Source organism: Nanorana parkeri, unplaced genomic scaffold (genome assembly GCF_000935625.1).
Source record: "Nanorana parkeri isolate BGI_ZX_2015 unplaced genomic scaffold, ASM93562v1 scaffold1384, whole genome shotgun sequence".
Lineage (NCBI taxonomy): Eukaryota > Metazoa > Chordata > Amphibia > Anura > Dicroglossidae > Nanorana > Nanorana parkeri.
The window spans coordinates 179,427-204,534 of record NW_017307652.1 but is presented as its reverse complement, the minus strand read 5'-3'; the positions used below and the strand labels follow the sequence as shown (position 1 = coordinate 204,534).

The 25,108-nt window shown below is 42.4% G+C and overlaps 1 protein-coding gene across 4 annotated transcripts in view; it reads right to left on the bottom strand.

Moving 5' to 3' along the window:
- The window catches only part of SGCG (sarcoglycan gamma), a 195,586-nt gene that overhangs the window by 119,370 nt on the left and 51,108 nt on the right, over nucleotides 1-25,108 (bottom strand). For 2 of the 4 annotated variants that reach the window (XM_018569736.1, XM_018569737.1), the window contains exon 1: nucleotides 13,522-13,615. The exons of the other annotated variants lie outside the window; for them this stretch is intronic. The gene's annotated coding sequence lies outside the window, so the exon portion shown is untranslated. Of the gene's footprint in view, nucleotides 1-13,521; nucleotides 13,616-25,108 lie in introns of those variants that run through there. 4 annotated transcript variants of the gene reach the window in all.

Sequence of the window (25,108 nt, the reverse complement as noted above, 5' to 3'; positions counted from 1 at the left end):
GTGGGTGTCGCTTTAATATGAAATATCATATCCGATCCTAGATCCACTTCCATCTCACACTACAGTACACCTTTCCTGAAGTGTAGGCAGCACACTTAGAGTGGTTGTTTTTGAGTATGGCAGTGCATTACTAATGCACTCAATATACCTATGCTTTATTGACATCCTTACTAACATGTTCTAATTTTTCACCTATTTTTTCCTGTATTGCGTGTGTGCTGTGTGTCCTGTATTGCGTGTGTGCTGTGTGTCCTGTATTGCGTGTATGCTGTGTGTCCTGTATTGCGTGTGTCCTGCGCTGTGTGTCCTGTGCTGCGTGCCCTGTGCTGCGTGTCCTGTATTGCGTGTCCTGTGTGTACTTTATTGCGTGTGTATTGTGTGTACTGTATTGTGTGTGTACTGTATGCATATTATGTGTTGTGTGTGTGTATTAGGCCTCATTCACACTGGGCGCACAAGTCCATGCAGCGTGCACACCTGTAACCAGTTGATCCCGGGAGGTACAGGTGCTGCATGTGATTGCGCACAGCTGCCTGTTCTCCTCTATGGGAGGACGCGGCTGTACGGTGTCATCCGTGTCTGATGGATCCTGTTTGTGTCAAAGTTCGGACCCCCCTACCCACATAGATGTGACGTCCGGGTATCCATATGACACTGTACATCCACATCCTCCCATAGGGAAGAACAGGCTGCTGCATGCAACCACACGCTGCACTTGTCCCTCCCGGGATCAGCTGTTCACAGGTGTGCACGGTGTGTTGTGTGTGTGTTTTGTGTGTGTGGTCTGCCGTGCGTTGGCTCTGATCTGAGGTCTGCAGTGTGTTGGTTCTGGTCTGAAGTCTGCCGTTCGTTGGTTATGATCTGAGATCCGCTCTGCGTTAGTTCTGGTCTGAGGTTTCCAGTGCGTTGGTTCTGGCCTGAGATTTGCAGTGTGTAGGTTCTGGTCTGAGATTTGCAGTGCGTAGGTTCTGGTCTGAGTTTTCCATCGTGTTGGTTCTGGTCTGAGGTTTGCCGTACATTGATTTGTACAGCGATCATTACTAAACTGTAGAGGATCTTAAGGGGTGGGCAAACTCTGGCTCTGTAACTGTAGTGGAGCTCCAAGATCCATGATGCATTGCAAGACTTTTGCATGTGCAATACTCCCACAGCCAGATGCATGATGGGATTTGTAGTTTTACCACAGCTAGAGGAATGAAGTTTGCCCACCCCTGGTAATAATGCATTGGGTGGATTTTATATGGGCGAAGCTCAAGGGAGCCCCATAATATCTTATTGCCCGGGGGCCCCATATGTTGTCAGTCCACCCCTGGCATACGGTATACGGTGTTTCCATTACTGTGGGTCATTTGCTATTCTTTGCAATTCGCTGAAGGCATTACTGTGTGGATCAAACAAACGCAACACATGCACGCTATTTTAGAGAGTTTGAAATATAAAAGGTCAGCACTAAGTCTGATACCGCTGAGTTCCAGTAACATTTATTTAGAAGATGGTTCTCAAAGTGAACCAACTAGAAATGCCAACATATCTGGCATTCTTAAAGCCAATACCCCGGGTATACATGCAACAGGCATATGCAGTTGCTGTAAATGAGCACAGAAACCTTTTTTGTTAGCTGTCCTTTTCATCTCATGGCTCTTTTTGAAATGGCCGCCTCTATGCTCTGCAGGCAGTCTGTGTAAATTACAAGCTGCTGTCCACAGTGGAACTACCATGTAAGGCACTGAAAACTAAATTCCCACAATGCTATGCCTCCCTCCTGCACAAGCTTCTCTGTGGAAACTCAGCTCTCTTTCTGAGCTCTCTCCCGCCTGCTTTACTGCCTATACAAGACAATCTGACCCCAGTGTCAGATTGAATTTCCTATGGAGGAAATTTGGAATTTGTAGGACTTAGGCCCACTAAAAAAAATAATTAAAAAAATGTAAAAAGCCAGCAATGTGAGACATGAAAATGTACACACATACACATCAACACTGCACCACCACATTGTCACAATAGATGCTAATCACTTACAACGTTGGAAATGGGCTTTAAAGCTGAACTCCAGCCTTCACTTCAGCCTTACTTAGTTGCGCAGGTTCTTCTCCTGTTCTGAAATTGCTTCCTCTGATTTCGCTGCACAATGGGTGCTTCTTACATTGGAAGCTGTAGCAAGTCAGATAGAGCCTGCCTTATGTCCTGGCAAGAGGCCATCCGGGGTAAACTAGCCGTTTCCTCTCCAGCACTCTTATATTAAGGTATATTAGGTATATTAAGCATCAGAGATTGTTGATCCAGGGAATATCCGATTGCCTTATGGTATCGGGAAGGAATTTTTCCCCCTGTTGGAGCAAATTGAACCATGCTTTATAGGGTTTTTTTTGCCTTCCTCTGGATCAACAGTGGGTAATTGTGGGCATAGCGTTCTGTTTTGGCTTTTTTTCCCCCATATCTCTATAGGTTGAACTCCATGGACATGTGTCTTTTTTCAACCTGACTAACTATGTAACTATGTAGGACTCCATGTTTATATATTAGATTTTAGTTCTTTCATTCATGGAGGCTTAGCATCACATGTGGATGTTGCCTAGGGCAGTCTTCATGCAAATGCACACAGTCTTTCAGAGTGACACTTACCAATCAAGGCATTTTGATATTTGCATACTTGGGAGGAGTATTGAGGCAGGGTGCTATGATGTTTTGAGGAAGTTATGTACAGAACTCAACCCCCCCCAACCATAGGAGGAAGCACAGAGACCCTGTGGTGACAACACTGTGTCTAAAATAAGGTATGAAGGTAAAAGAATAGAAAAGTTTTATTCCAAGATAGTGTAGCCCCTATATAATATACATATATGTGCTATCACAGCGATTCTTGTTCCTAACTGTAAGGAGTTAACTTGGCCCTGTGTGTGATCTGAAGTAGAGATTTGTGGGGATTGCAGTGCAGAGCTGACACTGGGGATTGCTAATAGAGCTCTTGTGAACTACCACTCCCAGGATGCTGTGCGAGAGGAAGGAGGAGGGCTATGTACTGCAGTGACTGAGCGTGCCCAGTCTGACTGGGGGATCTGGAGGAGACAGACCTGTGTGCGGCACTGTGTGAATTAGGACTGCATGCAACAGAGCTGTGTGATTCCCACTGACAGATTGGGACACACAGAATCTGTACAGCAGCGCTCTGAAGGACGGATGTTCATCTGCTGAACCAGAGAGACTGTGTTCGAGCGCCTGAACCGAGGCCTAGTCGCATGGCTGAACCAGCCGCCGGAGTGACCCACCCATCCCAGCAGAGAGAGAGAGGGAGCCAGCCGAAGCCAATTGAGAGGACTGCAAACATCATGGATGGGTGAGGACCTTGCGCTACAATAGCATTAGCATGTTGATAAAGGGGGACAGAAGGAACCAGCAAAGGTGAAATATAAACAGATAAACTTGAGTTTAAATGAGTACAAGGGTGTATTTTATTGACAAAGCCAATTTTCAGGAGAACTCAAAATACAGGTAAATAAAACAATTAGCACAATAGTGCTTTCAGTGTCCCAACAGCACTTAAATATAGACTACAGAATGACCCTTGCTTTCTGTGTAGAAGCAATGGTCTGTCTGTAGAGCTCCATCACACCCCCTGCCATGTCGGGCATTATAGCATTGAAATCAGAAAAGCTAATTCTCCCTGCTAACTAGAGTTTTAGCTCTGACTCCTCGGGTGTGCTGGACCTCTGCAGAGAGACAACTGTTCCTGTACAGAGAGCAAGTGTCCTTTTCTACAACATGCTTGCAAGAGGCAAGCTTTTCTACCCAGGCTGTGGCTGCCTTCTAAAGAAAAGGAACAGAAATGTGTTTTTATGTACTAGGAATCTATTTAGCTGCTTTAAACTAAATGTTAAGCAAAACTTTAAAGCTGAAGTGTGGACAAAAACGGTATTGACTCTACTCTTACCTACTTGTCCCACCCATGTCCCATGTTTGTCCTCTGTGTTTTTACACTTTCCTTTTCACTATATTGCACACCACACAATTTTTTTTCTTTTTTACTTCCACCGCTCCAAGCTTGCTCCTGTGATGGAGTGCAATCTCAATACAAACTAGTAGTCCATCACTGGAGCCATTTTTTAAAATTTGTTTTATTGTTTATCCGATTAACCGATTAATCGAACTTAATAATCGGCTAACTAATCGATTTTGAAAATAATCGTTAGCTGCAGCTCTACATGTTACCTCGACCAACTGATCAACATAGGTGCTTTATATCCAGATGTTGAAGGGTTACTAAATACCGGTTGCCTCGAGTCAGTCTCCTATCGAGTTTGGCTGCCTGTCGTCACTATTCACTTTTCACTAGACCAGATCCCCCAATTGAAATGCTTGCGTGGCGATATGCAGAGAAGTCCAAGTATTCGTCCTGTTTCGGGCAGCACAGGTAGATATGCACATGACACCTATTTCTGATATGGTCTATGGCTTTTTGTTTCTTATTACTACTGTTTAATGTTGTAACTGTTGACTAAATTGAAAAAGTTACAGGATCCATGCCTACGAGTCCTTGCCTGTTACTTGCACTTCACACTGAGAGCCTCGATTTGTATTGTTTTTGTGACTATGTGCAATATTTTTGTATGGATATTCCTGTGTTAAAAAAAAACAAAAAACGTTATTGAGGCATTAACTAGGTACTAATATGTTACCTCTAACGATGTGTGCCCCAATGGTGGCTGCTGCATCTTTCTTGAAAAATGCTATTTATACGCAGACTTCACCAGTGATGTAAATGCTGAAGTTCCTGTGGTGAAACTGACAGTCGGGGTTGAAGCACAGCGATCACACCATGTTGCTTGCTATGCAGCTCCTTCATTTGGAAACATGTCTTTTAATCTGTTTGTATTCTTTTTGTATTCTTTAACAATCACCTTATTAGTGGCACCAGAAAACAGCAAAATCTGGTAGGGTACTGAAGCCTCAACTATGCCTTTATTTCATGTAATATATTGTATTTATCAATCATGCTATATCTTTCTCTGTATATTACCTCAATTGATTGCAATGTTACTTTGAAGGAAGGGTAATGTAAGTTACTGTAGCAAACACAACACAGTAAGGGTTATGCGTCTAATCTGAGGTGGTCATTACTGATCTTCTACTGAACATTTTTAGACGTTCTAAGACTTACGCATTATACAAAAATGTACTTTGTGTTTGCCTCCTCATTGAAGTGGTTTTCCATTTCTTCCTGTCCATTCCCTGCTCTATACAAAACACAAAATTCCATTCACACCAGGGCGATAGTGTTTCAGTGCTTTTTTCACGCTTTTTTATGTGCGTTTCTGCGTGTTTTACAGCCGTTTTCTGTTCATATGTAGGAAAGTTTTAAGGCATGTTTTCAGCTAGTTTTCAGTTGTCCAATGAAAAGCAGTCTCAGCTGTAAAAAAGCACGAAAAAGTGCAAAAACGCGTTTCCATTGGAGTCTATGGAGCAAAACGAACTGATAAGCACCACAAAAGAAGCTCAAGGACTATTTTACACAACAGGCTTATTTTTACATGCGATCCATAGGTATACATGGGATTTTGATTTGTATGCGTTTCAGCACAGAAAATAAAAAGTCGCAACGAAATGCCCTGGTGTGATCTGGGCCTTAAATAAAGCCATCTATGTTTGGTGCAGAAATCATATGTCCCATGTCCTGACCATCTCCAGGTATCATTTTATAACATAACAAAACATACCCAAAAACGAAAATGCATACATCTGTGCTTAAGTGCAATGTGCAAATTACAGGTGTCTGACTAGTTGATTCTATGCACACATTCTACTGCTGCTTGTTCATACAAAAATGTCTGCTTTCATTACAGTTATTGCAATAAAAATAACTCTTTTTATTCTATGTTGTCACAGCTCATTCTCTGCAATTTCAGTCTTCTAGACAATAAATCATACTGCCTAACTAGAACACCCACGTATTCTGGAATCTGACCCTTAAATGCCAAGACCTAACTTTGTAGCTGACCTTGTCATCACTAATCCTGAACATTGAAGAGGGAAGTTTATATATTTGACTCTCCAGTCCTAAACTGGGCACCCTCACATAACACAGAATAGCAGAACATATAAAGTGTAGATAAGGTTTAGCTGAACATTCCGTTCTGTGCCAAATGGGTTCAGCTTTATTAAGTTGGCTTAACAAAATTTGTGTCATAACGTGGCAACTAATTCAAAGAATTTACAGTCATGAAACCCTGTTTGAATGATACAGAGATAGGTTGGTCTGGGTTGGAGCAAATGGTAAATGCCTTAATGACCTTACTATTCATTTGTCCCCAGCTTATATTACAATTTGCACATGCTCTCAGATCTCATAATTCTCTACATAAAAAAGCACATTGTAAGCCTGACTAGACCCAACCTTCCTATCCCAAATAAATAACAATACAATAAAACAAGGGTGTACAGCACTGATGCCTGGATGTTACAGTACTGTAAATTAGCAATCCAAGGCACTTGCTTCTGCACATAACCTGGATTATTTGCATGCCCCTTCAACATGACAATACGCACACTGAGTGACCAGAATGTGAATTTATGTCTATATGTGAAAGGCACCAAATGTGCTTATTCCATTTAATGACCAATAACCTGGTGTATTTGATGAGTGGTTCTCAGCTATCTTGTTACCTGCTTCTCTACCTTCTCCCTGCTTACCCATTGACCACTTTTTAGCCTGGCTTTGTTTGGAATTTAACTTGTTCTCAATCCTTCAGTACTGATCCACTGTTAAGTCCTACTTTCAAACTCTAGCTTAGTTCCTCAACAGTGCTCCTCTGCTGATGCTCTCATCTGACCCTTTGTTGTCCAACCACTGCTGACCCTAGTTCTTGTTCTATACATAGCTTGCTCTATCACTTGGCTTCCATCCAACTGTTTTCTGCTGCTACTCTCATTCAGATTTCTAACCCTGTTCCCTGACATCTAGCCTTTTCCAGTTACCTACCTACCTTATCCTTGCATCCATATCACTCTATATTGGGGTGAACCTAGTAACATAATCTAGGGCTTCCTCTTCAGCAAAGCTCTATCCTCCCCACTGGTGGCTCTGTTGAAGACCAGATATCGGTGTAATGAAGGTACACTCAGTAGAATCAGTTTGAGAAATGATATGATAAGGCAAGCATGAATTTCTTTAGATTATAGGAAGATCTGAATCTGCAGATACGTTTGCTGAAAGCTTTGCAATATTATATAGTTTATCTTGAAGGGATTTTCTTTAACAACAAAAATGGCATTACATTTTAAGGACATTAATTATCTTTCCACCAACATTTTTAAATTCCTTTATCATCATTAAAGTGATATGAAAGGATACATTTTTTCTACTTATTTCAAATGTTGCTAAATTATATTACAGTATATAATCCTCCATGACCTTTTCCAATTTTCCTTTCCATGTGAATTAGATGATCCCCACACTGCAGTATCTGGATTTAGGATGGTTCCTTTCCCTTGCAGGGTCCTTTTGCCTTTTGTGCTGCAGTTGCTGTGTAGATATGACCCCATTGAAATCAACAGGGCCACGCATGCAACTACATGTGAACGTACGGTTCCGAGATGAGCGGTCCCGGGACGCCAAGACGGGAACCAGGCCTGAGATACTCAGGGAGAAAACTTAGGGAAGTGACATTCTTAGACATGGAGCCAGTGGCAGTATGCAGTTAGTGAAGTAAATGTTCATACCGACCAAGCAAATGACATACTGAGCAACTTTTAAAAAGGTTGTTCTGAATCCACTAATTAAAAAAAGGAGTATTTAGTACTCCTTTAATGAAACCCCTGGAACCAGAATGAAAAGAGTTAATATTGTTTTTGGTTTTTTTTAACACTTTTTGCATATCTGCTTGCTAGCAGTAGAGATATGCAAAAAAAGCTGAGGCTTTAATTATCCTTTAACTTAACAACAACAACAAACCACCAAATAAAGGTAGGTAAAAGGGAGCACAATGGGGCAAGAGAACCCTTACCTGCTGGATTTCTTAAAAAACTATGTGGAAGTCTACCTATGAGAACTGACGATGTTTTAAGGGTGGACAGACCAAATATTGAGTTTAATTTGGGTTAATGTTTCGTAGGTGTCAGCGCTGCCACAGGAGGCTGCGCTCTCCTTCCACACCTCCCAGCACAGCCTTCTGTGACAACAAATCAAGATAGAGAGCAGTGTGGGGAGGAGACAGCTGTCACAAGGGGGGCTGAATGTTTGTAAATAATGGAGGACATAGTAGGTTTACTGTGTCCCCAATTATAAATGAACAGGAAGTGCTCTACATCACTTCCTGTTCATTCACGATTGTGGACATAGTGACTCATACTATATCCACAGTTTATAAATATACAGGAACGCTCAGTATAGAGGCTCCCTGTTCATTCATAACAGGGGTTACAGAAAAAGAGATTGTGTCCTCAATCCCTTTTTCTATTTTAAAAGGGAAATACCAGGGGTCTGTTTAGACCCCTGATGTTTCCCCAGAGCCCCCGACAGTAAACAAACTAAAAAATTAAAAAGGTTAAAATAAAATAATTTTTGGTTTTGGCCTGATACATTTTTTATTTTTCGGTTTCAGACTGAAGATTCTATTTCAGTGCAACTCTAATATATACAATCCAATACCTTTATTATTTAAAACAACATTTATTCCTTAACTGTTACCATTTCTCTTTAAGAAACAATCTGTGCCTTAATTTTTGTAAAGCCCTTTACACTGTAAAATGCAATGACTAAATGTTTCCCATGTTTTTATGATATAACACCGATAGATTCTACACTTGAGGCATGCAACAAGATTATAGCCTGTCACCATAAACCAGCTGAAGGATGTGTTACTGAAAAAGAGCACTTAGGCTTTAGATGTGAGATCCAGGCTGGAACAGGACATTGAGTTAAATTACATTCTTCATGAGATATTTTCCTCAGTGATATTTGTAGTGTAATAGGAGCAAAAAACCCTCAGCCCAGTAGAAAGGAAAGAATCATCACTTAAAGGAAACCAGAGAATTACATAGTTACATAGTTCAGTTCATAATTCAGTTGTGGATTCACGTTGCTTGTAGCCAGCCTCTTAGTGCTGCCAATACTATTTATTAAGCAGACGGGCTGGTGCATGGGTGGTCAGCTTACATCTTCTGGCCAAAATTCAAACTAATACCTCATTTTGTGTTTGGGTCTTTTGGGGGAAGGGGGGATGGCATGTATTTAAGGATGCAGTTAAATGTATACTAGCCTGCCTTATTAATGAATAGTAAAGATGACACTAAAAGACTGGTTGCAAGCATTGTGCACCCACAACCGAATTCACAATTTGTAATCAATGAATGAGTAAATACTGCAATTGAACATATTTTTCATACTGTCATTTCCAGCCAGCAGCTTTAGCTCCAGGATCTGTTAATACATATTTCCCAGGCTAATCTTGGCTACTTTAGTACTTTATAGAACTCAATATCTCAAGTTAAAATTTACACATATGACTGAGCAGTAACTCCTCACTCTCCCTATCTGTTGTATTTAGATAAAAACTTTCAATTAGAGTGAGTAAGTCTGAAACCAAACAGCTTCTACTTTGCTCTCACTTCAGAGAACTCATAATGCTCTACAAATCCTGTGACATGGGAGAAATCTATTTATTTGTCAAAATACAAATTGTAGAAAGACAATGATTAAAAATGTAGGTAAAGTAGGCAAAGTATCATGTTCACCCGACAACAGACACAACTAGGAATTAGTTATTTTAACTTCCCATCACAGTCCTCTGAAAATGTATCTTTCTAAAGGCTAGGCACTCTCCCTGGCTATTCCATGTTCAGGTCTGAAAAATTGCAGCTCAGATACTTAGCAGAGGAAGAGGAAGTGTTTCATGTTCCACTATAGAGTATACAGTACCAGATTATGAGGAGGTCTAGCTGTGGACTAGGGAGGCAGAAAACACGACGAATTTAAAGTGACACTAAACTCAGGAGTTAAATCTTAAAAAAACATTCAAGTACCTTAACTATTTAAAAAAAAATTATCTTATTTGTGTATCACTCGGCTGCAGATCCTCAAATCATCTCTGAATTGGTGCTGACACTGTCCTTTCTTCTGGAGGGTGGCTACTTTGTTCCTCATGGTCCCTGTGTGTGATGTAAAGTAGCCACCACTCCAAGCTCGCTCCTATGATGGACTACAGTTTCAAGTTTAGTTTACTAATTTGTATTGAGATTGTAATCCATTGCTGGAGCCATCTTAGAGCGGTGGCTACTGTACAACACATACAGGGACCATGGGGAATAAAAGTAGCAACCCTCCAGAATCACCAATTCAGAGATGATTTGAGGATCTACAGCCGAATGATACACAAATAAACTACATTTTTGTTAATAGGGTACTTGAATGCATTTTAAAGGTTTAACTTCTGAGTTTAGTGTCACTGGTAACCCCTAATGGTGCCTGTTATCTGGCGGACCTAGGCTTCGTGTAGGCAAAGTGTAGGTTTGCTTTAAAAATACTGAGTATCTAAGCTATTTTGTGGGTTTTGGTTACTAAAATTATCTTTTCCTTTCCACATGCAGTCATCTATGCTTTTTTTATATGCACCAGCTGCAATTCAAATTTCTCTTACTTGCACCAATGGCTGTTGTTTTACTACCAACACTGGATTTGGTGTTTGGTTTTCCATAGGGCTACATGGCAGTTTAAAGCAAAAGACAAATAAATAATACATGTTGTAAACCTGAATCTTGAAAACTTGCTGGGATGCAGACCTACATTCTAAGCAGTCAGCATGTATAACCCAACCTGTCAAGATTTACAAGGCTGACCTGGTAACCCTAAGCAGTGCCAGACTTCTTAGAGGCTACTACATAACTTGCATTGATATGGAAGCGCTGTATTTGATGTAGTTGAGCAGCATGGCCCCTTCAAAGGTCAATGTCAGAAATTCTATCCAACACTGTGAACAAAAAGACAATCTACATTATGGTGTCGCTCAAGGCCCATGGGGGAATGTGGCCACTATGTAACTGCTGATCATTATTTACTAGCGGTGTCCTTGATTTCCACAGACAATCCAAGGCCTAGAGCATATCCAAATCCTGTTATAACATCAGCATTGTAATAGGAATACATACTAGAGTTGATTTTGATAATGCAATCAAAGCTTACTTGAAAAATCCCTTTTTCTAGTGAGCGCTGCCTTCCGATCACTTTCATCAACTTCCTGGATTCCCACTGTGCTTTGTGACTCTTTCCCTGCTGCTTGATCTAATGCAATCTCGATTTCTCAAGACTACATATCCCAACATGCATTACTTCCAGCAAGCAATGATGATGTTACATTGTGGGGCGTTCAGACATTGAGTTGTAGTTCAGAAGGCAGGCTTTGTGAGGGTGGTGACTCCGAGCAACCAGTGACATCACCATCAGGATGCTGGTCAGAGCTCTCTGGATTCAAGATCAATATGCAGCAGAAGCTAATTATTTTGTTATTTTATCTTTCGATGGGCTATTCATTAGTATTTTATTGTTGTGTCTCCTCCTGACCTGATTAATCAGAATCCACATACTCCAAAACCCCTGAAAAGTCTGTAGTAAAATACGTCAAACTGTCTTTAAAGTGACCTTGCCATTAAAAGGTTTTCAGTAGAAAATGTACTTAAAGGGACACAAAACCCTCCGCTTTTTCCAACTTATTCACATCTACACAATACATATTCTCCCAAACCACATTTATTTATATTTTTAAATAAAGTCTTTTGATCCCCTTAGACAGTCTGCTGTGCTCACTCCTGTTGCTCTTCTCTCCCCTCACAACGGCGCTCACAGTATTGCCCAGGATATACTGAGCTTTTAGTCACGGGAGGACGCTAGTATATGTCCTCCAGTGACCCTAAGGCCTTGTTCACACCAACTGCAGAGCAGATCTGCATGAGTTTCTGCACACGCAGTGCAGTGGGTTGTGCCGCGTTTTTGATGCGTTCCGGGCCGTTTTTGGTTAAAATAAATTTAAAAAAATTTAGTTTAAAATGGGCTTTCTGTGTGTTCCAGGACGTTTGCATGCGTTTTAATGCGTTTTCATGCGTTCCAGAGCAGGTCCAGAGCAGTTAAAATAGGGCCTGCAGCAGTTTTTTTTACCTGATCTGGAACGGAACACTGCAATGTGAACTGGAGCTAAAAATACCATTGGAATACATTGGACGCAGTTTTGCTCCGGTCTGTAACTGCTCTGCTCTGCTCCTGGAACGCGCTTGGTGTGAGCAAGGCCTTAAGAGAACTACGGGGAAAAAAACCTACCCCACTTTATTGCTATCTCCTATAAGACCCTTAATGTCTCCTCTTTAAGGATGGGGGTGAGTTTGGAGTGGTGGCTACTTTACAACACACACAGGGACCATGGGAACAAAAGTATCCCCCTCCAGAAGGAAGGACAGTGTCGGCACCAGTTCAGAGATGATTTGAGGATCTACAACTGAGTGATACACAAATAAGATAAATGTTTGTTAATAGTTAGGTTACTTGAATGTATTTTTAAGATTTAACTCCTGAGTTCAGTATCACTTTAATGTGCGTTCTCTTATTAAATCTCAATAAAGTGGAAATAAGTAAAAAAGAAACACAGTTGAACACTTTTCATGTGCACTTTGGCTTCATTCACACGGGCTGCGGCGCATTGGATTGTTTTCCGAGGACGGAGGAGCAGCAGCTGCTCGGCATTCAGGAGGCCGTACTGCTGCCTCCTAAATTTAGTTTTTTTTTTTTTTTTTATCCCAATTAGATTTTCAATTAAAGTACCTGGCAGTTGCGAATGTGTGGTCCCATTCTTTTAAATTGTTATGTTTGACATGCATCACTACCTGTCAAATGTGACAGGCTGTATATTTTTTGACCGCGCTGCGACGCAAAGCATGTGCTGATATTGCAGGGGGTGGCTGCGGGGTGGTAACACTGCACATCCACCGTGTGTTTTTACCACCATAAGAATTAGGCCTTACCCAAAATCAATCTGAACAACAGTGGAACAGCTAAAAAAAATACTGAACACAAGCCCTATTCATAGCTATGCGTTTTCGTGTGTTGTGGGTACGGTGATGCGTTGAAGGTATGTTGAAACAAGAAGATACACCAAAGATCCAACCGCGTCCACAATGCACCCAGCAGCTGAAACATGCAAACATTTTATGTAATTTCCAAATTCTGGACGTATCCAGATCTTTACCCAATCCTGCCAAAATCACTCAATTGTGCAACAAGTTTTCTATGGCCACCTATCATCATTCAGCGGAGGATTAACACATTTAACACACACTATGACCAATCAATACCAGACGATGTACAATATACAGTATACACAGCAGAACAGTGGAGAGAAAACAAATGTGGATCCTCTGCCAGACTGACACAGTAACACAGACACTAGATCCGCTTTCACTGCAGCTTCCTTTAACCAGCCCAACGAGCTACAAATGATTGTGTACTGTGCATGCAAAGTAATTGCAGACAATATAAACAAAACTAACCTTTGGCTTTTAGCGCACAGCGTCCTCCCGATTTTATAGAATAAAAAACTTTTCTAAAGTTTATTGCAGCTTGAGCCTGAGTCTCGGAGTTCTCCACCGCCTACAGCCCGGGAGTGGAAGATATTTTAAGACTGGCCAAATATCATTCACATGCTTGGCTGTATTGTACATTCCAGCCCACTGAACAGACATACACAGCTCATTTTCATTTCTCTGTTTATCGCTGGCTCCTTTGTATAGCATCTAAAACCTTCTAAGATACAGAACAAAATACAAATCACAAAGTCAAATCCTGGGCTGCATTAAAAAGGGAGCAGAAGCAAGGGCTGTTTTTTTTTTCCACATGCAGAATATAGTGTATGATTTCTGAGCTACGTACTAAAAGGAATTCGACAAACTCCTGAAAAATCTGCCTTATGCTTAAAGTGACATTAAAGTCAAAATGTTTTTAAAGGAGAACTATGAGGTGAGTGCTTTTCACGCACCTCATAGTTCTAGCCGACCTGTGACAATGAGACTGTCACAGGTCGGCTCAGTAGATCGGGAGGTGAGCGAACACATACCGGGTTCGCTCGCCTCTCGATCCTGTCACGGCTCTCTGCCGTGACAGGGGGAGGGGCTGGATTCCCCTCTCCCCGCTCCGATCTGCCAGCGGTGACTGGCGGAACGGACGGGGGAGGGGGTGGGTAGAGCTGGCTCTGCCTCTAGATAGGCAGAGCCAGCTGTCACTCACGCAGCTGGGCGGATCCCGTCATCTAAGTCGGGATCCGCTCCGGCGTCTCAGTATACCGCGAGCTGCAGCTCGCGGTATACTGAGCCTAGGGTGACGGGAGGACGCTAGTTTGTGTCCTCCCGTTACCCTAAGGAGAACTATGGGAAAAAACACTGACCCCATAGTTCTCCTTTAAGTTATATCCAAAGCTGGACAAATCACTTACAATTGATGCTGCTTCTTTGTGTTTAAAAATTTTAGTTTCCTGCAGAATCAGCTGGTCCCCTGAGCACTGGCCCTGATATCCTGTATTAGGGTGCCTCCTTTCCCTTGCAGGGTCCTATGGAGCCACCCTTGTGTAGCTAATAAGCTGTGTGTGTCTCCACAAACACAGGCACAGCAAGGCAAGACAATTCCCTGCTCCCCACTCCCCCATCCTCCCTTTTTCCTTCTCCTAGTAGGTGGACAGTTTCTGGAGACTGCTCTGTTCCTGTGCTGAGATCTTGTACTGGATAGGAAGTTTAGGGAAGCTGAACTGAGAGAGTTGAAGCAAGGTGTTCGGAAACATGATGCGTGTAAATGTTTGGGCAAACATTTAAGTAAATACTTTTTCATGGGCAATGTATATTTGTTTGATCTGGATACATTATTGATAAAAGTTTGAGAGTTGAATACTACTTTACAATGGGGCTATCCTAGCACTGCAAGGGTTAAGTGCTCGTTTTGTCTGGGGGACACCAATAAAGCTGTTTTTCTGTACCTGATCCTCTGTCCCGCTGGCTCCCTCCGGGCTTCTAGACCGGTCCCCACAGCTTCTTCTCCCCCAGGCTCCAGCAGTCTAAAGACTGCTGACATCATCACGTCTTAGGCAGGTCCATTGTATTACAGCGCATTACATGTGAGGGACATTCCAACATCAGGAGTAGAGTGGGAGAGAGCTGAGCACTGGCCGCCAAAGGAGCTGGTATTACGTAAGTAAAACGGCTTTATTAGAGTCCCCTATACAAAGCGAGCACTTAACCCTTGCAGTGTGGGGGGTAACTCAACTGCAAGGGTAAGTTTTTTATTTTCCCAGAACGTCTTTAATACCTAACTCCAACCAATATTGTTTTACTCACTGGGAGAGTGTAAAAGGGTTAACGTCTAACTAAATCCAAAAACAGTCATTTCATATATTGGAGCTTACCAGTCCTTAGGCTGGGTTCACACCTAGGCATATTGAATATGCACGTTTGTCGCGCGTTTCCGAGGGCTACTGTATTCCAATGGAAACGCCCGACCAAAACGCCCCAAAGAAGTACATGTACTTCTTTGGGCGTCGGGCGGTTTCCCGCGCGTTCGTACTCGCGGAAAAACGCCCAGATGGGAACCATGCACATTGAAAATAATGGCATTTCCCTGTTTGAGCGTTTTTCCGCGAGTACGAACGTGCGGAAACACGCCCATGTGGGAACCGGGCCTAGATGCGGTGGCTGCATTAGTTTTCTTTTTTTTCAGGCTTTTTCCCCTTTATTATCTTATCCTACAAATCACACTTCATGTCCCTTTGTAGCTACACAAATATCTCCATTGTATCTATGGTTGTCACACGAGCTGGACTTCAATCATGTCTGCCTTTGCTCATCTCCAGTACATAGAAGATTGATGATACTAGTTTACACAATAAAGAGAAGGATGTTCATGCTTTCTTTTCAGCTCACAGGAAGTGACCAGGACACAGCATTTCTGGTAAAATCAGGTATTTTATGTACTTGCTGAAAATGTCCTTAGTCTAAAAAAGAAAACAAATGCAGCTGCCACATCTGAGGTCTGGTTATATGTTATTATCCTGCTTCGGGGTTTAGATTTGCTTTATATATCTTTCAGGGGTATGTTTCTGGTTTTATACCTCTTTATTCAACCTCAAATACTATGTAACTATGTAACCACATGCTGGAGATTTTTCCTCGCTTCCTGTCCCCTTGACACACAAGAAATGGTGTTGGGACATATAGCCCCTGACGGCATTAAAAAGAATGTTAGATGTTTTAACCCTTCCCTACTCTACAAAAAAAATGTGTCTGTGTCCCCATTGGCAGAGATTTCGTAACACTTGCCATTCATTTTATTTAATGCCCATTCACACCACATCCAGATCATCTCCAGACCAGACCAGATTGTTTCCAGACCCAAAATGCATCCCAATGTATCCCTATGCTATTCCTGGCCTCTGTTCACACCAGCGAAGTCCGTTCCAGACCAGACCAGACCAGAAAAAATACTGCATGTCTCATTTTGTCTGGTCTGGAATGCACTTGAACGCATGGAAGCGCATCATGGAACGCACCCGAAAGCCAATTTTAAGCTAACAAAAAAAAATTCTCAGTAACGTGGTAAAAATGCAACAAAACGCAATGCACTGTGTTCCAGGTCTGGTCTGGAAAATGGTGTGAACCTGGCCTTAAAGGAGCTGTAAGTCCCAGCATATCCTCTCCTGTTATAACATCAGCAATGTAATAGGAATACATAGAGTTGTTTTGGATAATGCAATCAAAGCTTACTTTAAAAAAAATCCCTTTTATGTAGTGAGTGCCGCCTTCCGTCTGCTCATCACTTTCATCAACATCCTGGATTCCCAGTGTGCTTTGTGTCTCTTTCCCTGCTGCTTGGTGTGATACAATCTTGATTGCCCAAGACTACATATCCCATCATGCATTGCTTTCAGAAAGCAATGATAATGTTACATTGTTCAGATGTTGAGTTGTGGTTCAGGCAGGCTCTGTGAGAGTGGTGACACAAGGGTGCATTGAGGAAGTACATCCTATGGACATCTTCAATAAGTACATTGAAGATCTGGTTATTAGGAGTGGGATAGAACTTATAGAAATTCAATACAGAAATGCAGACTTATTTCAAGATTTGACCATAGATATCCTTTAAGTGTAATCGTTCTGGCTTATGAAGATCAGATCACACTTAGCTCCAAGCTTGAAAACATGCTCCATTATTCATTTCCTATTATTTCCATTGCTCCATTATTCATTTCTTATTATTTCCATTGCTCTATTATTAATAAACATGCAGATAATTAAAGGCTTGCTCATTTACATCGTTTAAAAAAGAACTCCGGGCAAATAAAACCTTAACCCTTGTAGTGGGGCTACCCCCGCACTGCAAGGGTTAAGTGCTCGTTTTGTCTAGGCAGCTAAAACAACAGCGATATACTCACCAGAACCACGATCCCGGCTTGCTCTTAGACTGCTCCCTGCAGCCTGTCTCCGCCTCCACTTGATAGTATGTCCCTCTGTGTGCTCATGTCCTATGCACTCAATAAAACGTGACCCATGGGACCGGTCTAGGAGCCAGTGATGTGCCTTCTGTGCTGGGTGAGGCATCCCCCAGCCCGCCGAAGCTCTCCTCCATCCCGCCAAAGCTGCACCCCGTCCCGCCAAAGCCCCGCCCCAGCTCGGTAACAGAGCTGTGTGGGGAGGAGACAGGGAGGAGACTCCCTGTCCCTCATTTGCGCGTCACTGGTGAGTCACTGGTGAGGCATCGAGATCGGTGTTTTTTTTTCTTGGACAGCTTGGACCAATGGCGCTTTGCCATTGGTCCAAGCCATCCACATAGCTCACGCCTCTAACATAGAGTAGAGGCTGTGACAGCTCTTGCCTCACCAAGTTAAGTTTCACAAGCAATGGGGAAGCCCGCTGCTGTGTAACATAACTACCTGTCAAAAGCCGGACGTAATTAACAGGCAGCGCTCTGCCCACGACACGTTACATAGCGGGGAGGCTTTCCCTGCTATATAACCTGTAATAAGCCGCTCTGAATGGAGAAAAAGCTGTCAGCTTCAGACTTGATTACTTTGTTATTTTAGGACCTAGACAAAATGAGCACTTACAGGAGAACTATATAGGGTTAGGGCTTTTCCCCATAGTTCTCCTGAGGGTAATGGGAGGACACAAACTAGCATCCTCCCGTCACCCAAAGCTCAGTATACTGCAAGCTACAGCTCACGGTATACTGAGACGCCGCAGCCGGGACGGATGCCGACATTACTGGGGGGACCCACACAGCTGCGTAAGTGATAGTTGGCTCTGCCTATCTAGAGGCAGAGCCAGCTGCACCCGCCCCCTCCCCCGTCCGTTCCGCTAGTCAGCGCTGGAGGATCAGACAGGGGAGAATCCCTGCAGGGAGCCATGAGTGACAGTCACGGCTCTCTGCAGGGACAGGATCGAGAAGTGAGTGAGCGACGGTATGTGTTCGCTCACTTCCCAATCTATTGAGCCGACTTGCGACAGTTTCATAGTCACAGGTCGGCTAGAACTATGAGGTTGAGTGAAAATCACTCACCTCATAGTTATCCTTTAACCCTTGCAGTGCAGGAGTAGCCCCACTGCAAGGGTTAAGATCTTCTTTGCCTGGAGTTCTGCTATAACATAATAACATTATTAGCAATAGTTTGTTTTGATATCTGGTGTGGGCCACGTGTTATACTTCATTGTGGCTCTCCAGTAACAGCAGGGAGAGGAAGACATCTTGTCTGTATTCACCATCTTAGTCATCTATGATCCTAGTGACCGGAATAACGAGTGTTTGAAATATATACATGTGTCTTCGTATTGTGATCGTGGCTGCGCCCACACTTTCATACCATTCATACTCATAGCTGGCTCTAACAAGAGGAGTGTGTGCAAGTTGCTGTGTGTGGGTGGGAATGAATACAAGTTTGAAAACTAAGAAACAAAACGTTAGTACGCAGAGAACCGATCAGGAAAATGACACATTCATAAAACATTAAAGAGGAATGATAGAAGTTTTAAACGCTAACTCTTGCTATGAGGCTACTCCCGCACTGCAAGGCTTGAAGTAGTATTAAACTCTGAAACTTTTTTCAACAATGAAGCCAAATCAAACAAATAAACATTGCCCAGTAAAGTATTTCTTTACATTTTTTTCCCAAGCACTTACAGTCATCATGTTTAAAAACAGCTCCAACTCTCTCAGCTTGGCTTCCCTGATCCTCCCTGTCCAGTACAAGATCACAGGGGACAGAGTAGCCTGCAGCAACTATCCATCTAGCTTGGAGAAGGGAGGAGGTGGGGGGGGCAAATAGGAGGGTAGTAGTTTGCCTTGTTGTGCCTATCTGTTTGTGGACAATAGAAAAATGTCACCAGCACACCATAAGTTGAAAAAGCAAAATATTTTATTGCCAATAGCTGTATCTCATTAACCAATAGCCAATAGCCAATGAGATACAGCTATTGGCAATACAATATTTTGCTTTTTCAACTTATGGTGTGCTGGTGACATTTTTCTATTGTTCATGTGTGGCGGTGCCATCTGCAGTCATTTCGAGCACCCATCTTCATCAAGTGGGAATCCCGGTAAGGAGTGCGGTATGGTTCCTGTTTCTGTTTATCGGTTTGTGGAGACACACACATCTTACTAGCACACACAAAGGTGGCTCCATAGGACCCTGCAAGGGAAAGGAGCCACCCTAAAACAGGATATCAGCAACCAGCTAATTCTACAGAAAACTAAAACTTTTCCAATCAAGAAGCAGCATTCTATGTAAGTGATTTCATCAGCATTTGAAACAGTTTAAAAACCTTTTGACTTTTATATCACTTTAACTGCCCATTTTAGTCTAGGGTTGCAAATAAAGAAAATATACTTACCTGATCCTCACATCCTGCCTGGCTGCTAGACTGGCCCCCACATCCCCCTCTCCCCCAGGCTCTGGCGGTCTAAGTACCCGTGACATCACGTCTAATACAGGTCTATTAGAAGTGAAAATGCCAAGTGACATTCCATAGCCGAAGTGAAGAATGACGAGAGAGAGATGAGTGGTCACTGCCTCATGGCCGAGGATTGGGTACGTACAGGGGATCCCAAAAAAACGTATACACATTTTAAGAGATGTAATTCTATGTATTACTTTTCGAAGTTGAGTTGAATTACGGTAGCAATGTGTAGTATGACGTTCGCTCAATAGATGGCCTTAATCAAATGAATGCTAGCGTCTCCATGTGACAGGCAGGACAGTCAAAGAAAATGGCGGATGAATGTCCTTTGAGGAACGCCTCAAAGACCATTCTGACTTTGTATTTGAAATTTGAGAACATTGTGGAAGTACAACGACAATGGAGGCGTGAGTATGCAACAGGCGTTCGTGATAAGTTTGCCTGAGAACGGGGATTCTGCGAGACCCCGAAACGTTGCACCAGTGCGATATGCTGCAACTACGTCAATAAAAAGCCGAATTTCATCTGCATTTGGAGTGGCGGTGTCCCTATTTCTATATATGTACATAACGGTTGCCATCCGTTGACTAACGCAGCGCTCAAACGATTCTTATGGAACTAGCGGTCAGGAGTGTGATGGGTTCATGGACTCCTGCGTGATAAGTTTGAGATGCATGGTACTGTGTGTGATGTGCACAAGGGAAGACAAGTCGACAGTTTGGTCAACATTGCTGAAGCAGTAGTTTGCCGTAATCAGAATGGTCTGGACGCTGATAGTAACTACTTTGAGTACCTCTTGTAATCGCAGAAGTCAAACGTGTTTTGTATTCATCTTTTGTTATCGGTATATATTGAGTATTAAAATTTTAATGCAGTTTTTCCTTTTTTTAAATGTGTATACCCTCTGTATATCTCCTTTATTTGACCCCCCTAGACAAAACGAGTGGGTAACCCTTGCAGCACGCGGGTAGCCCCACAGCAAGGGTTGCTTCTGAAAATCCTGAAGTTCTTCTTTAAAGAAAAATGATGTATTTTCAGTTAGTATGAATTTTGACATATAGTACTGTTTACCAGAGAGTTGTGACTTTTACGTTTTTACTTTGTCTATTTCCTATTAGCAATGAGCAAACTGCCGAATCCACCGGGAAGTTCTCCGAATATAGCGCTGTAGTATAGTAAAGTCCATGGGAGCTGACTTTTGTTATTCTTTTCTGGCCCTTTTCAAGGCTAATGTGCAATCTTTTTATTTAAGAAGAGAATGGGTAGCTGGGCACTGCTACGGGGGACATGTAATGCAAACATTTGTTATTTTTAAATACCGTTCAGCTGGGTTCAGGGGTGACAGATTTGGCAGTTAAGAAGATTTCTGGGCATTCGTATTTCCCTCTAAAGCAAAATGAATTCCCACCTCCCTCTTTTTTAATTTTTTTTCCTTGGTTCAGCATTTTATACAATATTCCATATAGAGATTTAAAGGTTGTCTTTGTATTCACTTTCTTCTTCAGTAGCAATCAGAATTCTTGTGAAACAACTGCTTCAACTGCAACTGAGAAATGTAACACCAATGATAAAATACATGTAACCATCGAGACAGGCTATTGTTTAACCGAAACTAGAATGACTGAAATACCAACCCTACACGAATCATTTTGTTGCATTTTACAGACTTTCACCGAGATGGGAGAAGTAAGGCATAATCACATAATCACATAGCTTCTAGGGAGCAAAATGTAATAAGCAAATATAACTTTTTTCTTAAGGGACCGTAATATACAGGGGTACAGGTACTCCTAGAATGAGATCCTAATAGGTTGGACTTGATGGACTAATGTCTTTATTCAACCTCAAATACTATGTAACTATGTAACTTCATCTGTATGTTTCATCAAAAGAAATAAGATTTTGAAATATCATATTGCATTAAGCCCAGCTATTGCCACAATGATTTTTTTTTACTTTGAATACCGCAGAAAAGGGGCTAGATCATTTGCTGTGTTTTTATTGCTGTGGCCTCAATGAGAGAGTTCCCTTAATTTGCTGTCACAGTGACACCCCATCACATAGGGTGCCTTGCCTCTCACCATTCAGACCTCTCACCAGTGTGATATGTACTCTGAAGATTACGGAAGTCTTCTTTCTCTACTTCCTTTTAGCTGTGCTATGCTTCTGTATACATGACAACATATCATATGATGCAGAGCTGTAAGGAAAGTTGGGGATAGAAGACATCCTAACTTTCTCCATGGTGGTTAGAATGGGGGAGAGTGGGTTTACTCTAGTGTAGCCACCATCACCTTCTGTGATGTGGCTACTAGACATTTAGTGGTAGCCATTCAGCCTGGCTGGAATTATAGTGACAATTATCTGGTTAATTCCAGGTGTCTGGCATTACCTGTACCCCCCTGGGCGGAGTGTGACTCTGTCATATTGTGGGACAGCCAATGAGAGATGCTATAGAGCAGGCCTTTCTAGCCGGGACCAGCCATGGATTAGGGCTGGGTGCTGTTCAGCCAGCCCCTAGGCTAGACCTAAGGGCTGGGGTGGGCATAGGCTGGTGTGAGGGAAATGTTTCCTGAGGCATCCAACATGGAGGAGGTCTGTGTTGCTGGAGAGGTTGAGACCCAGGACCAATGATGGCTCATGAAGTATCCTGGAACTCAGAGGACTTCAGGAGCATGGCCGGTGTCTTTCCTGTTGAAGATCTATATTCATCCTGCTCATCTGCTGTTTCAGTTTCTATCCGCTGTCTCCCAAGTGGTTCTACACTGATATGCCAACCGGGTCTGGTGAGTCTGGAGCTTATGTCAGTTACCATGGAAATCTAGAATCCCTATAACCTCTCTCCCCAGTAAAGATGTTCAATAAAAGTTATTCTGCATTATACTACTGGAGTGGACATCAGCTATTGTTGGCACTAAAAGAAGGGTGGTTAATGCTAATGGGTGGGCAACTGCAGATCATACCCTAGACAGACTAGAAATGAACCGGGCATTCAGCGGCTTCTTTGGGGGTGAGCACTACACTAGCAATTGCAGCAGCTGGTAATAATTACCTTGACCTGGTAATGGGTGGTCATAATGGCCTGATGATGGCTGGTCTAAAGTCTGAAAATCTACAATAATTAAGCTTTAGCAGCACAGGCCTCAAGAGGCTCTTTACCAGTGCAAACCTCAAGGGGGTCTTTACCAACACAGGCCTCAAGAGGCTCTTTACCAGCATAGGTTTCAAGAAGCTCTTTACCAGCCCAGGCCTCAAAAAGCTCTTTACCAGCACAGACTTCAAAGGGCTCTTTACCAGCACAGGCCTTAAGAGGTTCTTTACAAGCATTGACCTCTAGAGGCTCTTTACCAGCACACGCTTCAATGGGCTCTTTACCAGCACAAGCTTCAATTGGCTCTTTACCAACCCAGCTTCTGAAATACTGCCTGGGTGGCCACTATGGTTTCCAACCATTTTGAACTAGACAGTCATTTTTTTTATATTTCAGTTAATTGCTATGCCGTTTGGGGAATATGCATAGGCAACCAGAACTATCTTTTTTAATCATTTGCACTTTTTATTATTCATAAACTTTGAATATTTGTTGCTCACTTATTTTTGTAGCAACACATTTAACCTCTTGCCGTCCGCCCGTAGTAAAAAAACGGACGGACGGCACTGCTGCATCTGCAGGTTGCCGCATTTTTTTCTGCTCGCGCGCCCCCCCTGGCGGGCACGCACGGGCAGAAAAGACCCGATCAGTGCACACATATAGGCGATCAGCGGTTCCATAGCCCGCCGATCGCCTACATGTGCTCGTTCGCGGCTTTATCTGTTCTCTGCTTTATCAGCTTCTTTTGGGGTCCATAGGTGATATTAGGGGTCCTAGAGACCCCTAATATCTCCATAAAGAGGACCTGTCAGTGTGCCTTTGCTATTATATAGGGGGTTGTTATCCCCCTATATAATAGCAATAACAATAAGTGCAAAAAAAAAATATATAAATAAAAAAAAAGAAAAGTAACACATAAAAAAATAAAATAAAATAAAAGCCACATATAAAAAAAGGGGAAAAAACCCCCCCAAAATGTTTAACTCCCCCACCCCCACGTTTACGCGCCTATAAACGTAAATACGCGTCCGGTGCCCCAGCGCGCAAAAATTACAATTGCGCTACACATGTTACATATCGCCGCGAACGTCGCAGTGAGAGCAATCATTTTAGGGCCATCAATCACTGATAACACTAAACTGATGAGCGGTAACAGCTTTTAAAGCGTCGCCTAGGGCCAATTTTGGGTATTATCGTTTTTTGAGGTTTCGCGCGCGCACGCAATTTTAAGGCTTGACATGTTTAGTGTCTTTTTACCCGACGTGACCCCATCTTTTATATTTTACCAAAAAATTGGGTAATAATAAATGTTTTATCATTTAATATAGGGGAAACTGTTTTTTTTTTTAAATTTCGGTAATTTTTCCTTAATATAGTAAAAAAATAAAACCCCCAGTGGTGAATAAATACCACCAAAAGAAAGCTCTATCTGTCCCCAAAAAAGGGTATAAAATTCATTTCAGTACAGCGCTGCATGACGGAATAAATGTCAGTTAAAGTACTGCAGCGCTGAATACTGAAAAATGGCCTGGATGGGAAGGGGGTTTAACACCGCGGATGTCAAGTGGTTAAAATACATTTACACAAAATTATTTTGTTTGTAAATGATTTTGCTTGCAAATCACTTCACCATGTTTTGAAGCAGGGACACAATTTTCGTGCTGTTTTGCAAGTGAGGACTGAGGAAATTTAGGCTCCAAGACTGAGGAAAAATGTTTTATCATACTGTTAGTATGTTTTACCATGCTCATTATGATTGAACCACGCTCATTAAGTCCTACCCACGTAAGCTGTGCCTACACTTCACCATGTCAGACGTAAGTACCTGAATGTGCATTACAGGAAAACTAACGTCTTTCAAAAACACTGCTGGCAGGCAGTTTTTTGTTTTATTGCAGAAGAGACTTCAGTTGCACTTTGACACCTGAGCGCATGCATTAGAGATGCAGAACTCAGAAGTCTGCTTTAATATCCACCTTTTGAAATTCCCTGCATAACAGCACTCAAACTAGGAAAGAGGTTAAAGTGACATTAAAGCCACCCCCCCCCCCCCCCCCC